The sequence below is a fragment of the Coregonus clupeaformis genome, chromosome 18 (assembly GCF_020615455.1).
Source record: "Coregonus clupeaformis isolate EN_2021a chromosome 18, ASM2061545v1, whole genome shotgun sequence".
Classification (NCBI taxonomy): Eukaryota; Metazoa; Chordata; class Actinopteri; order Salmoniformes; family Salmonidae; genus Coregonus; species Coregonus clupeaformis.
Window position 1 is genome coordinate 11575944 of NC_059209.1, and position 10922 is coordinate 11586865.

Genomic DNA, 10922 nt, shown 5'->3' on the forward strand with positions numbered 1-10922 from the left:
CCACATAATTGCACCAGTCCCTCCTGCAGCAAAGAACCCCCACAGCATGATGCTGCCACCCCCGTGCTTCACGGTTGGGATGGTGTTCTTCTGCTCGCAAGCTACCCGCTTTGTCCTCCAAACATAACGATGGTCATCATGGCCAAACAGTTATATTTTTGTTTCATCAGACCAGAGGACATTTCTCCAAAAAGTACGATCTATGTCCCCATGTGCAGTTGCAAACAGTAGTCTGTTTTTTTTATGGTGGTTTTGGAGCAGTGGCTTCTTCCTTGCTGAGCGGCCTTTCAGGTTATTGTCGTATCGAGTAAATGCTGGCAATTATTGCTGATAAACAAAGGAGTCCGCTCATACTGAACCTTTGATCATAAGTTTATTCGTATCACAAGCTTTCAGCATGAATTACAGGCGTCATGAGACCCGGAGAGCAGTGTCCTCGAATTGTAATGGCTGCTCTGACTTCTACTTCGTCCAGCATATACTTATAAACAATGCAAAAAGATGGGTTGCTCCCTCTTTCGTCCAATCACCAGTCTCCCCTGGGGCGTCACCCCACAAACGGCTACTTTTGAACTAAGATAAACATTCTTTTCTTTGTTCCTCTAAAATAGTAATAATCGTCATACACGACATTATGTCGATATAGTACTCGTTTTACTGTGGATATAGATACTTTTGTACCTGCTTCCTCCAGCATCTTCACAAGGTCCTTTGCTATTCTGGGATTGATTTGCACTTTTCGCACCAAAGTACGTTCATCTCTAGGAGACAGAACACGTCTCCTTCCTGAGCGGTATGACGGCTACGTGGTCCCATGGTGTTTATACTTGCGTACTATTGTTTGTACAGATGAACGTGGTACCTTCAGGCATTTGGAAATTGCTCCCAAGGATGAACCTGACTTGTGGAGGTCTACCATTTTTTTTCTGAGGTCTTGGCTGATTTCTTTTGATTTTCCCATGATGTCAAGCAAAGAGGCACTGAGTTTGAAGGTAGGCCTTGAAATACATCCACAGGTACACCTCCAATTGACTCAAATTATGTCAATTAGCCTATAAGAAGCTTCTAAAGCCATGACATCATTTTCTGGAATTTACCAAGCTGTTTAAAGGCACAGTCAATTTAGTGTATGTAAACTTCTGACACAGTGAATTATGAGTGAAATAATCTGTCTGTAAACAATTGTTGGAAAGATTACTTGTGTCATGCACAAAGTAGATGTCCTAACTGACTTGCCAAAACTATAGTTTGTTAACAAGAAATTTGTGGAGTGGTCGAAAAATGAGTTTTAATGACTCGAACCTAAGAGTATGTTAACTTCCGACTTCAACTGTAGTTCAACACTGTTCCAAGATGGCGTAACAGTGCGGTCGTGGTTTTATTCATTGTCCTAGTGTAAATATCCCGTTTCTTGTTTTTTTTGTCTATTTTGTATATATTTCTCAATTTTACTTTTCATTCTTTAACTAAATATACTTTCCTGCAACCCGCCTCACCCAACGTGGAAAGGATTCTATTATTTCTTTATAACTTTCATCAAGAACCTTAAGCTGAAACTAGTGTAGCTGCAACTGAATGGCTACTTGCTATTAGTCACTGTTAGCGTCTTCACCATTGTCCGTGGCCTACACTATCCACCAGCCAGCTCTAGCTCTAGCCTGGACAATTCGTCGGCCAGTCTGCACAGCGTGCTATCGACCCAGAGCTTATCGGACTTTCTGCCGGAATCACTGGACCCTAGCGCCGGATCATCGCAACCAGCTAGCTAGCTGCAACCTGTTGTTGGCTAATTACCATTGCCCCATAGCAAGCACCAGTTAGCCTTGAGCTAGCCTCAGGCCCATCTCCCGGCTATCTACCTCTCTGTCAACCGGACGGGACCTCCTAGTGTTGACACTGAGCCCCGCCGATCCAACACGACTGGTTTGCCGACGAAATCGTCTGATGTGGTTTCAACAGGCTTCCCGTTGCGACGACCACGAAGATCCATCTGCTAGCCCCGGCCCGCTAGCACACGCAAACTACAACTGTGCTCCCTGCTAGCTGTGCTGAAGCACCAATTTGAACTGCTCTCGGACTCACATATTGCTGTTCACTGGACCTTATGATCACTCAGCTGCACAGCTGATGCCTGCTGGACTGTTCATTTACACGGTACCCTGTCCTGTTTATTCTGTTTAGCCTCAGCCAAAACTTTATCGCTATTACCAGTTGTTGTCTTAGCTCTCTCTAATAACACCTGTGATTGCTTTATGCCTCTCTCCCTTGTCAATATGCCTTGCCTATTGCTGTTTGGGTTAGTTCTTATTATACAATTTCACTGTAGAACCCCTAGTCCCTCTCAAACTGCCTCAAATAGTTCCTTTGTTCCACCCCCCATACACGCCGAGACCGGCTCAATCGGTGCCTCCAGTGATGCTATCTCTTTCATTGTTACCCAACGCTTAGGTTTACCTCAACTGTACTCATATCCTTCCATATCCTTTTCTGTACATAATGCCCTGAATCTTTTCTACAACGCACGGAGAACTGCCCACTTTATTCTATGTACCCAACGCACTAGAAGAACAGTTCTTAAAGCCTTTAGTCGTATCCTTATTCTAGTCCTCCTCTGTTCCTCTGGTGATGTAGAGGCTAACCCAGGCCCTGCAGCCCCAAGTATCACTCCTACTCCCCAGGAGCTATCATTTGTTGACTTCTGTAACCGTAAAAGCCTTGGTTTTCTGCACGTAAATATCAGAAGCCTCCTTCCTAAGTTTGAGTTATTCACTGCGTTAGCACACTCCGCCAACCCTGATGTTCTAGCAGTGTCTGAATCCTGGCTTAGGAAGGCCACCAAAAATTCTCAAATTTCCATCCCCAACTATAACATTTTCCGTCTAGATAGAACTGCCAAAGGGGGTGGAGTTGCAATCTACTGTAGAGATAGCCTGCAGAGCTCTATCATACTATCCGTGGTTGTCTGTAGCTCAGCTGGTAGAGCACGGCGCTTGTAACGCCAAGGTAGTGAGTTCGATCCCCGGGACCACCCATACACAAAAAAAATGTATGCACGCATGACTGTAAGTCGCTTTGAATAAAAGCGTCTGCTAAATGGCATATTATTATTATATTATTATTATCCAGGTCTGTGCCCAAACAGTTTGAGCTTCTACTTCTAAAAATCCACCTTTCCAGAAATAAATCTCTCACTGTTGCCGCTTGCTACAGACCCCCCTCAGCCCCCAGCTGTGCCCTGGACACCATATGTGAATTGATTGCCCCCCATCTATCCTCAGAGTTTGTACTGCTTGGTGACCTAAATTGGGATATGCTTAACACCCCGGCCATCCTACAATCTAAACTAGATGCCCTCAATCTCACACAAATTATCAACAAACCTACCAGGTACAACCCTAAATCCGTAAACATGGGTACCCTCATAGATATCATCCTGACTAACTTACCCTCTAAATACACCTCCTTTGTCTTCAACCAGGATCTCAGCGATCACTGCCTTTTTGCCTGCGTCCGTAACGGGTCCGCGGTCAAACGACCACCCCTCATCACTGTCAAACGCTCCCAAAAACACGTCAGCGAGCAGGCCTTCCTAATTGACCTGGCCCAGGTATCCTGGATGGATATAGATCTCATTCCGTCAGTAGAGGATGCCTGGTTGTTCTTTAAAAGTAATTTCCTCTCAATCTTAAATATACATGCCCCATTCAAAAAATACAGAACTAAGAACAGATATAGCCCCTGGTTCTCCTCAGACTTGACTGCCCTTGACCAGCACAAAAACATCCTGTGGCGTACTGCATTAGCATCAAATAGCCCCCGCGATATGCAACTTTTCAGGGAAGTTAGGAACCAATATACACAAGCAGTTAGGAAAGCAAAGGCTAACTTTTTCAAACAGATATTTGCATCCTGTAGCACTAACTCCAAAAAGTTTTGGGACACTGTAAAGTCCATGGAGAATAAGAGCACTTCCTCCCAGCTGCCCACTGCACTGAGGCTAGGAAACACTATCACCACCGATAAATCTACAATAATCGAGAATTTCAACAAGCATTTTGCTACGGCTGGCCATGCTTTCCACCTGGCTACCACTACCCCGGCCACCAGCTCTGCACCCTCCGCTGCAACTTGCCCATGCCCCCCCCCGCTTCTCCTTCACACAAATCCAGACAGCTGATGTTCTGAAAGAACTGCAAAATCTGTCTAGCCCTACAAATCATCTGGGCTAGACAATCTGGACCCTTTCTTTCTAAAACTAGCCGCCGAAATTGTCGCAACCCCTATTACTAGCCTGTTCAACCTCTCTTTCGTAATGTCTGAGATCCCCAGAGATTGGAAAGCTGCCGCGGTCATCCCCCTCTTCAAAGGGGGTGACACTCTAGATCCAAACTGTTACAGACCCATATCCATCCTGCCCTGCCTTTCAAAAGTTTTTGAAAGCCAAGTTAACAAACAGATCACCGACCATTTCGAATCCCACCGTACCTTCTCCGCTATGCAATCCGGTTTCCGAGCTGGTCATGGGTGCACTTCAGCCACGCTCAAGGTCCTAAACAATATTATAACCGCGATCGATAATAGACAGTACTGTGCAGCCGTTTTCATTGACCTGGCCAAGGCTTTCGACTCTGTCAACCACCGCATTCTTATTGGCAGACTAAATAGCCTTGGTTTCTCAAATGACTGCCTCGCCTGGTTCACCAACTACTTCTCAGATAGAGTTTAATGTGTCAAATCGGAGGGCCTGTTGTCTGGACCTATGGCAGTCTCTATGGGGTTGCCACAGGGTTCAATTCTTGGGCCGACTCTTTTCTCTGTGTATATCAATGATGTCGCTCTTGCTGCTGGTGACTCTCAGATCCACCTCTACGCAGACGACACCATTTTGTATACATCTGGCCCTTCATTGGACACTGTGTTAACAAACCTCCAAACGAGCTTCAATGCCATACAACACTCCTTCAGTAGCCTCCAACTGCTCTTAAACACTAGTAAAACTAAATGCATGCTCTTCAACCGAACGCTGCTTGCACCCGCCCACCCGACTAGAATCACTACTCTCGACGGGTCTGACCTAGAGTATGTGGACAACTACAAATACCTAGGTGTCTGGTTAGACTGTAAACTCTCCTTCCAGACTCACATTAAGAATCTCCAGTCCAAAGTTAAATCTAGAATGGGTTTCCTATTTCGCAACAAAGCCTCCTTCACTCATGCTGCCAAACATGCCCTCGTAAATCTGACTATCCTACCGATCCTTGACTTCGCGATGTCATTTACAAAATAGCCTCCAACACTCTACTCAGCAAATTAGATGTAGTCTATCACAGTGCCATCCGTTTTGTCTCCAAAGCCCCAATGCCCCACCACTGTGACCTGTACGCTCTTGTTGACTGGTCCTCACTACATATTCGTCGCCAAACCCACTGGCTCCATGCCATCTATAAATCACTGCTAGGCAAATCCCCGCCTTATCTTAGCTCATTGGTCACCATAGCAACACCCACCCGTAGTATGCGCTCCAGCAGGTATATCTCACTGGTCATCCCCAAAGCCAACACCTCCTTTGGCCGCCATTCCTTCCAGTTCTCTGCTGCCAATGACTGGAACAAAAAACATTCTTATGAGAGTTTGAAAACAATATGTATTTCACTTTGCCTGTATTAAGCACAAGTTTTAAATCAGCAAGCGATTTAAATCTGACTGTAGTTTTGACACAGCCAGATCAACATTCGGGGCAATAGCGTACATAATAGGTTATAAATTGATTTTCATTTTAATGAGGGAAATAAGTATTTGACCCCTCTGCAAAACATGACTTAGTACTTGGTGGCAAAACCCTTGTTGGCAATCACAGAGGTCAGACATTTCTTGTAGTTGGCCACCAGGTTTGCACACATCTCAGGAGGGATTTTGTCCCACTCCTCTTTGCAGTTCTTCTCCAAGTCATTAAGGTTTTGAGGCTGACGTTTGGCAACTCGAACCTTCAGCTCCCTCCACAGATTTTCTATGGGATTAAGGTCTGGAGACTGGCTAGGCCACTCCAGGACCTTAATGTGCTTCTTCTTGAGCCACTCCTTTGTTGCTTTGGCCGTGTGTTTTGGGTCATTGTCATGCTGGAATACCCATCCACTACCCATTTTCAATGCCCTGGCTGAGGGAAGGAGGTTCTCACCCAAGATTTGACGGTACATGGCTCCTTCCATCGTCCCTTTGATGCGGTGAAGTTGTCCTGTCCCCTTAGCAGAAAAACACCCCCAAAGCATAATTTTTCCACCTCCATGTTTGACGGTGGGGATGGTGTTCTTGGGGTCATAGGCAGCATTCCTCCTCCTCCAAACACGGCGAGTTGAGTTGATGACAAAGAGCTCGATTTTGGTCTCATCTGACCACAACACTTTCACCCAGTTCTCCTCTGAATCATTCAGATGTTCATTGGCAAACTTCAGACGGGCCTGTATATGTGCTTTCTTGAGCAGGGGGACCTTGCGGGCGCTGCAGGATTTCAGTCCTTCACGGCGTAGTGTGTTACCAATTGTTTTCTTGGTGACTATGGTCTCAGCTGCCTTGAGATCGTTGACAAGATCCTCCCGTGTAGTTCTGGGCTGATCATTGCAACTCCACGGTGGTGAGATCTTGCATGGAGCCCCAGGCCGAGGGAGATTGACAGTTCTTTTGTGTTTTTCTTCCATTTGTGAAAAATCGCACCAACTGTTGTCACCTTCTCACCAAGCTTCTTGGCGATGGTCTTGTAGCCCATTCCAGCCTTGTGTAGGTCTACAATCTTGTCCCTGACATCCTTGGAGAGCTCTTTGGTCTTGGCCATGGTGGAGAGTTTGGAATCTGATTGATTGATTGCTTGCTTCTGTGGACAGGTGTCTTTTATACAAGTAACAAACTGAGATCTAATCTCAGCTCGTTACCTGTATAAAAGACACCTGGGAGCCAGAAATCTTTCTGATTGAGAGGGGGTCAAATACTTATTTCTCTCATTAAAATGCAAATCAATTTATAACATAATAATTTTTCTGGATTTGTAGATTTTTTTGTATTTTAATTATAGACTGATCATGTCTTTGTCAGTGGGCAAATGTACAAAATCAGCAGGGGATCAAATACTTTTTTCCCTCACTGTATGGAGATACTTTTAAGTTTTAGGCCCCAAATGGATCATTCAGAGGTGTTGGCTTTCCTTTAGTCCCATAGACCCCTTTGTGTGTGTGTGTGTGTGTGTGTGTGTGTGTGTGTGTGTGTGTGTGTGTGTGTGTGTGTGTCTGTTTTGGGGGGTTTTAAACAAATATGTGTGTGTGTGTATGTGTGTGTGTTGGATTTCTCTCCAGCTGAGAATTAATTAGGTACTAATCAGTTAAGTTAGAAACACAATGGCATCCATTTTGAATTGTTTTCACACAAACAGGCAATGAATGCTATTTGTCACCTAGTCAATTAAGCCAGGGCCCTGTGAGTGTCCGCCAGGCCATCAATCGGTCCACCCGAATCGTTGGCCCTGTGTCTTGGAACGTAGATGTGGACATCCACCAGGCTCTGGAGAGGGAACCTGCTCCTACCACCTGCCCTCCAGAGCGCATCTACGTCCCCACGGGGGTCAGAGATCAGTTGCTGACCTGGGCACACACATCCCTCGCCACTGGACATCCAGGTATCACCTGTACCACTCAATCCCTTTCTGAGAAATACTGACGTTGCACACTATGTCAACTCATGTTCAGTAAGTACTCAATCTAAATCTCCCTGGCATGCTCCAGCAGGTAAACTCCTTCCCCTTCCCATGCCTCAGCGTCCCTGGTCTCATCTGTCCAATGATTTCGTCACTGATATCCCCTCCTCTGATGGTTTCACCACCATTTTGGTGGTTGTGGACAGATTCTCAAAATCATGCCGTTTCATCCCTCCCTCTGGTCTCCCTACCGCTCTCCACGTCACTGAGGCACTGTTCCAGCAGGTCTTCCGGCACTATGGCCTTCCGGAGGACATTGTCTCCGATCGTGGCCCCCAATTCACATCACGTGTATGGAAGGCTTTCATGGAGAAGCTGGGGGTCACGGTCAGCCTCACTTCCGTGTACCGATCTCAATCTAACGGGCAGGTGGTGAGGATGAACCAAGAGTTGGGGAGATTCCTGAGGAGTCACTGCCAGGACCGGCAGGGGGAGTGGGCCCGATTCCTTCCTTGGGCTGAATACACCCAGAATTCCTTGCAACACTCCTCCACCAGGCTGACTCCCTTCCAGTGTGTTCTGGGTTCTGGTGGGGGGGGGGGTACTATCACGTCTACTCCCTCTCCGGCGCTCGACGTCGCCGGTCAACTACCGGTCTACTAACCGCCGGTCCTGGCAACCCATCATTACGCACACCTGGCAACCCTCATTACGTATACCTGTGCCCCATTATGAAGCACACCTGGACTCCCATCACTACCCTGATTACTCCCCCTTTATCTAGCACTCCCTAGCATCACTCCTCAGGCAGTATTGGTTATGTTTCCTTGTCAGACGTTTCTCTTGTTTTGTATCGTTCTAGGTTCGTACATATTAAACTCACTAACTGCACCTGCTTGCTGACTCCCTGCGTCGACGTTACACCTACAGGGTTGGAGTCAATTCCAGTTTTCCTAATTTCTTTTCAATTTCAGTTTACTTCCTGAATTGACTGAATTGAAATGGAATTGACACCAACCCTGTTTGATTTGCATTAGAAATACATTGGTAATGCTCACTTACTAAAATATCTAATCTCAGGGACCTTTTTCCATGTGAAGACTCTAAAAGTTAGAGATTGCTTCCTTTTCTCATGTTACACCCTCAGTGGAGTTGGAACGTGGTTAGATCTATCTACCACAAGTTCTGTTTTTTCCATTTTAGCCTCCAACAATGCAGACTTTTATTAGAGGGGTCATTGTTGCTTTTCCTTTGACTTGGATTGTGGTTGTCGATATTATGCAATTTCTTCTGGTCGGTCGTGCAATAGCAGTGTGTGTTGTCTTTACTGGTGTCTATGAATGAGCCTTGTAGCAATGCTTCTGGTATGTCTCTGTTACTGATGTTCTTGAATCCCAACAGGATACAATGGTGATGCTCTCTCATCACCGCTGAAGCATCCACACTATAAACTATGGTCCAGTACACACACTGGAAGGTTTCAACCAAAACAGGTCCTCCCCTAAGAGAACGCAACAAAAGCCATTTTCGTGAAAAATGCCAAAGTGCCATTGCACCAGCACTAAGAAAATGTACATTAACATTTTATTTATTAAATAGGCTAGACAAGGACAAAACAGTTCAATGCATTTTTGTTGACACATTGCTATAGTTTGCACTGTTTTCTTCCATGTTTGCACACAGGAGTTGCCTTGCCTTGATGTGGTAACTGAAACCCTAGCCTTGAGCAGCAACAGAGTATAAAAGCACAGAAAACCACAGTTTAATCCTACAGACTTCATCTCAAATTCGGCTTTTGTTTGTTTCATCGACACCTTGGGCAGAAACAAGAGCAGTATGAGACAACCTCAGTTTAATGTGCAGCCTCAAAGACAACACCTCTGTCTCCTTTATTAGGTGAAACTATGGAGAATGCTTGTGTGAGTAGGTGCATGACACCTTGCTGCCCTGTTTCAAAGACTTGCATTAAGTAGAGACTCCTTAATTAAATAAGTGTAGAAAGACTTGTCTCAACAAGTCTCCCCCACTGCACTTGGAAAATGAAGTTCATTGGACTCGAAGTTCATTTGGAATAGTGACCCATTCGTTCCAGCTGCATCTTGTCTTTGCTAGTCTTGGCTTCAAGACACAGATGCCTAACCAGGAAGTCATGGTCTATCAGGATTTATTTAGTAAGACCAAGTCTATTTCTTTAGTGTAAAAATTATTTTTGTGAATAACTGCTTTGTGCCAAAGCCATAGCAACAAAATACTTTCCGTGCCAGGCTGGCTCCCATTTGCCGAATGTTGTCTGCATTGAAGCACTCTCCTCCTTTGTTTTTCTTCGCTTGTGTAGCTACTCTAAGGCCCTATTCCCACTACGAGAGATGAAGGAGAGTCTGAAGAGTAGAGTGATGAAAGAGATTTCTACACTGAACAAAAATATAAACGCAACATGCAAAAATGTCTAAAATTTTACAGAGTTACAGGTCATATAAGGAAATCAGTCAATTGAAATACATTCATTAGGCCCCAATCTATGGACTTCACATGACTGGGAATACAGACATGCATTGTTGGTTACAGATACCTTTAAAAAAAGGCCAAACTATCATAGCCTGGTTCCTCTCTAGTTTTCTTCATCAGCGTTCTGCCTTTCTAGGCTGTTTTTCCTAGCCACCGTGCTTCTACACCTGCATTGCTGGCTGTCCTTGGGGTTTTAGGCCTGGGCTTTTCCTGTACAGCACTTCGAGATATTAGCTGATGCTTAAGAAGGACCCCCCCCTGTCGCTATATAAAATAAAATTGATTGATTGATTGATTGATGACGAGCACTCAGATGAGCTTCCCTAAGACGGTGTCTGACAGTTTGTGCAGAAAGTCCTCATTTGTGCAAACCCACAGTCTCAGACGAACCCACAGGTGAAGAAGTCGGATGTGGAGGTCCTGGACTGGCGTGGTTACACGTGGTTTGCAGTTGTGAGGCCGGTTGGACGTACTGCCAAATTCTCTAAAACGATGCTGAAGGCGGCTTATGGTAGAGAAATTAACATTAAATTGTCTGGCAACAGCTCAGGTGGACATTCCTTCTGTATGCACTCACTAACTGTAAGTCGCTCTGGATAAGAGCATCTTCTAAATGACTAAAATGTAAATGTAAATGTCAACATGCCAATTGCACGCTCCCTTAAAAGTTGAGACATCTGTAGCATTGTGTTGTGTGACAAGACTACTAATTTTAGAGTGACCTTTTATTGTCCCCAGC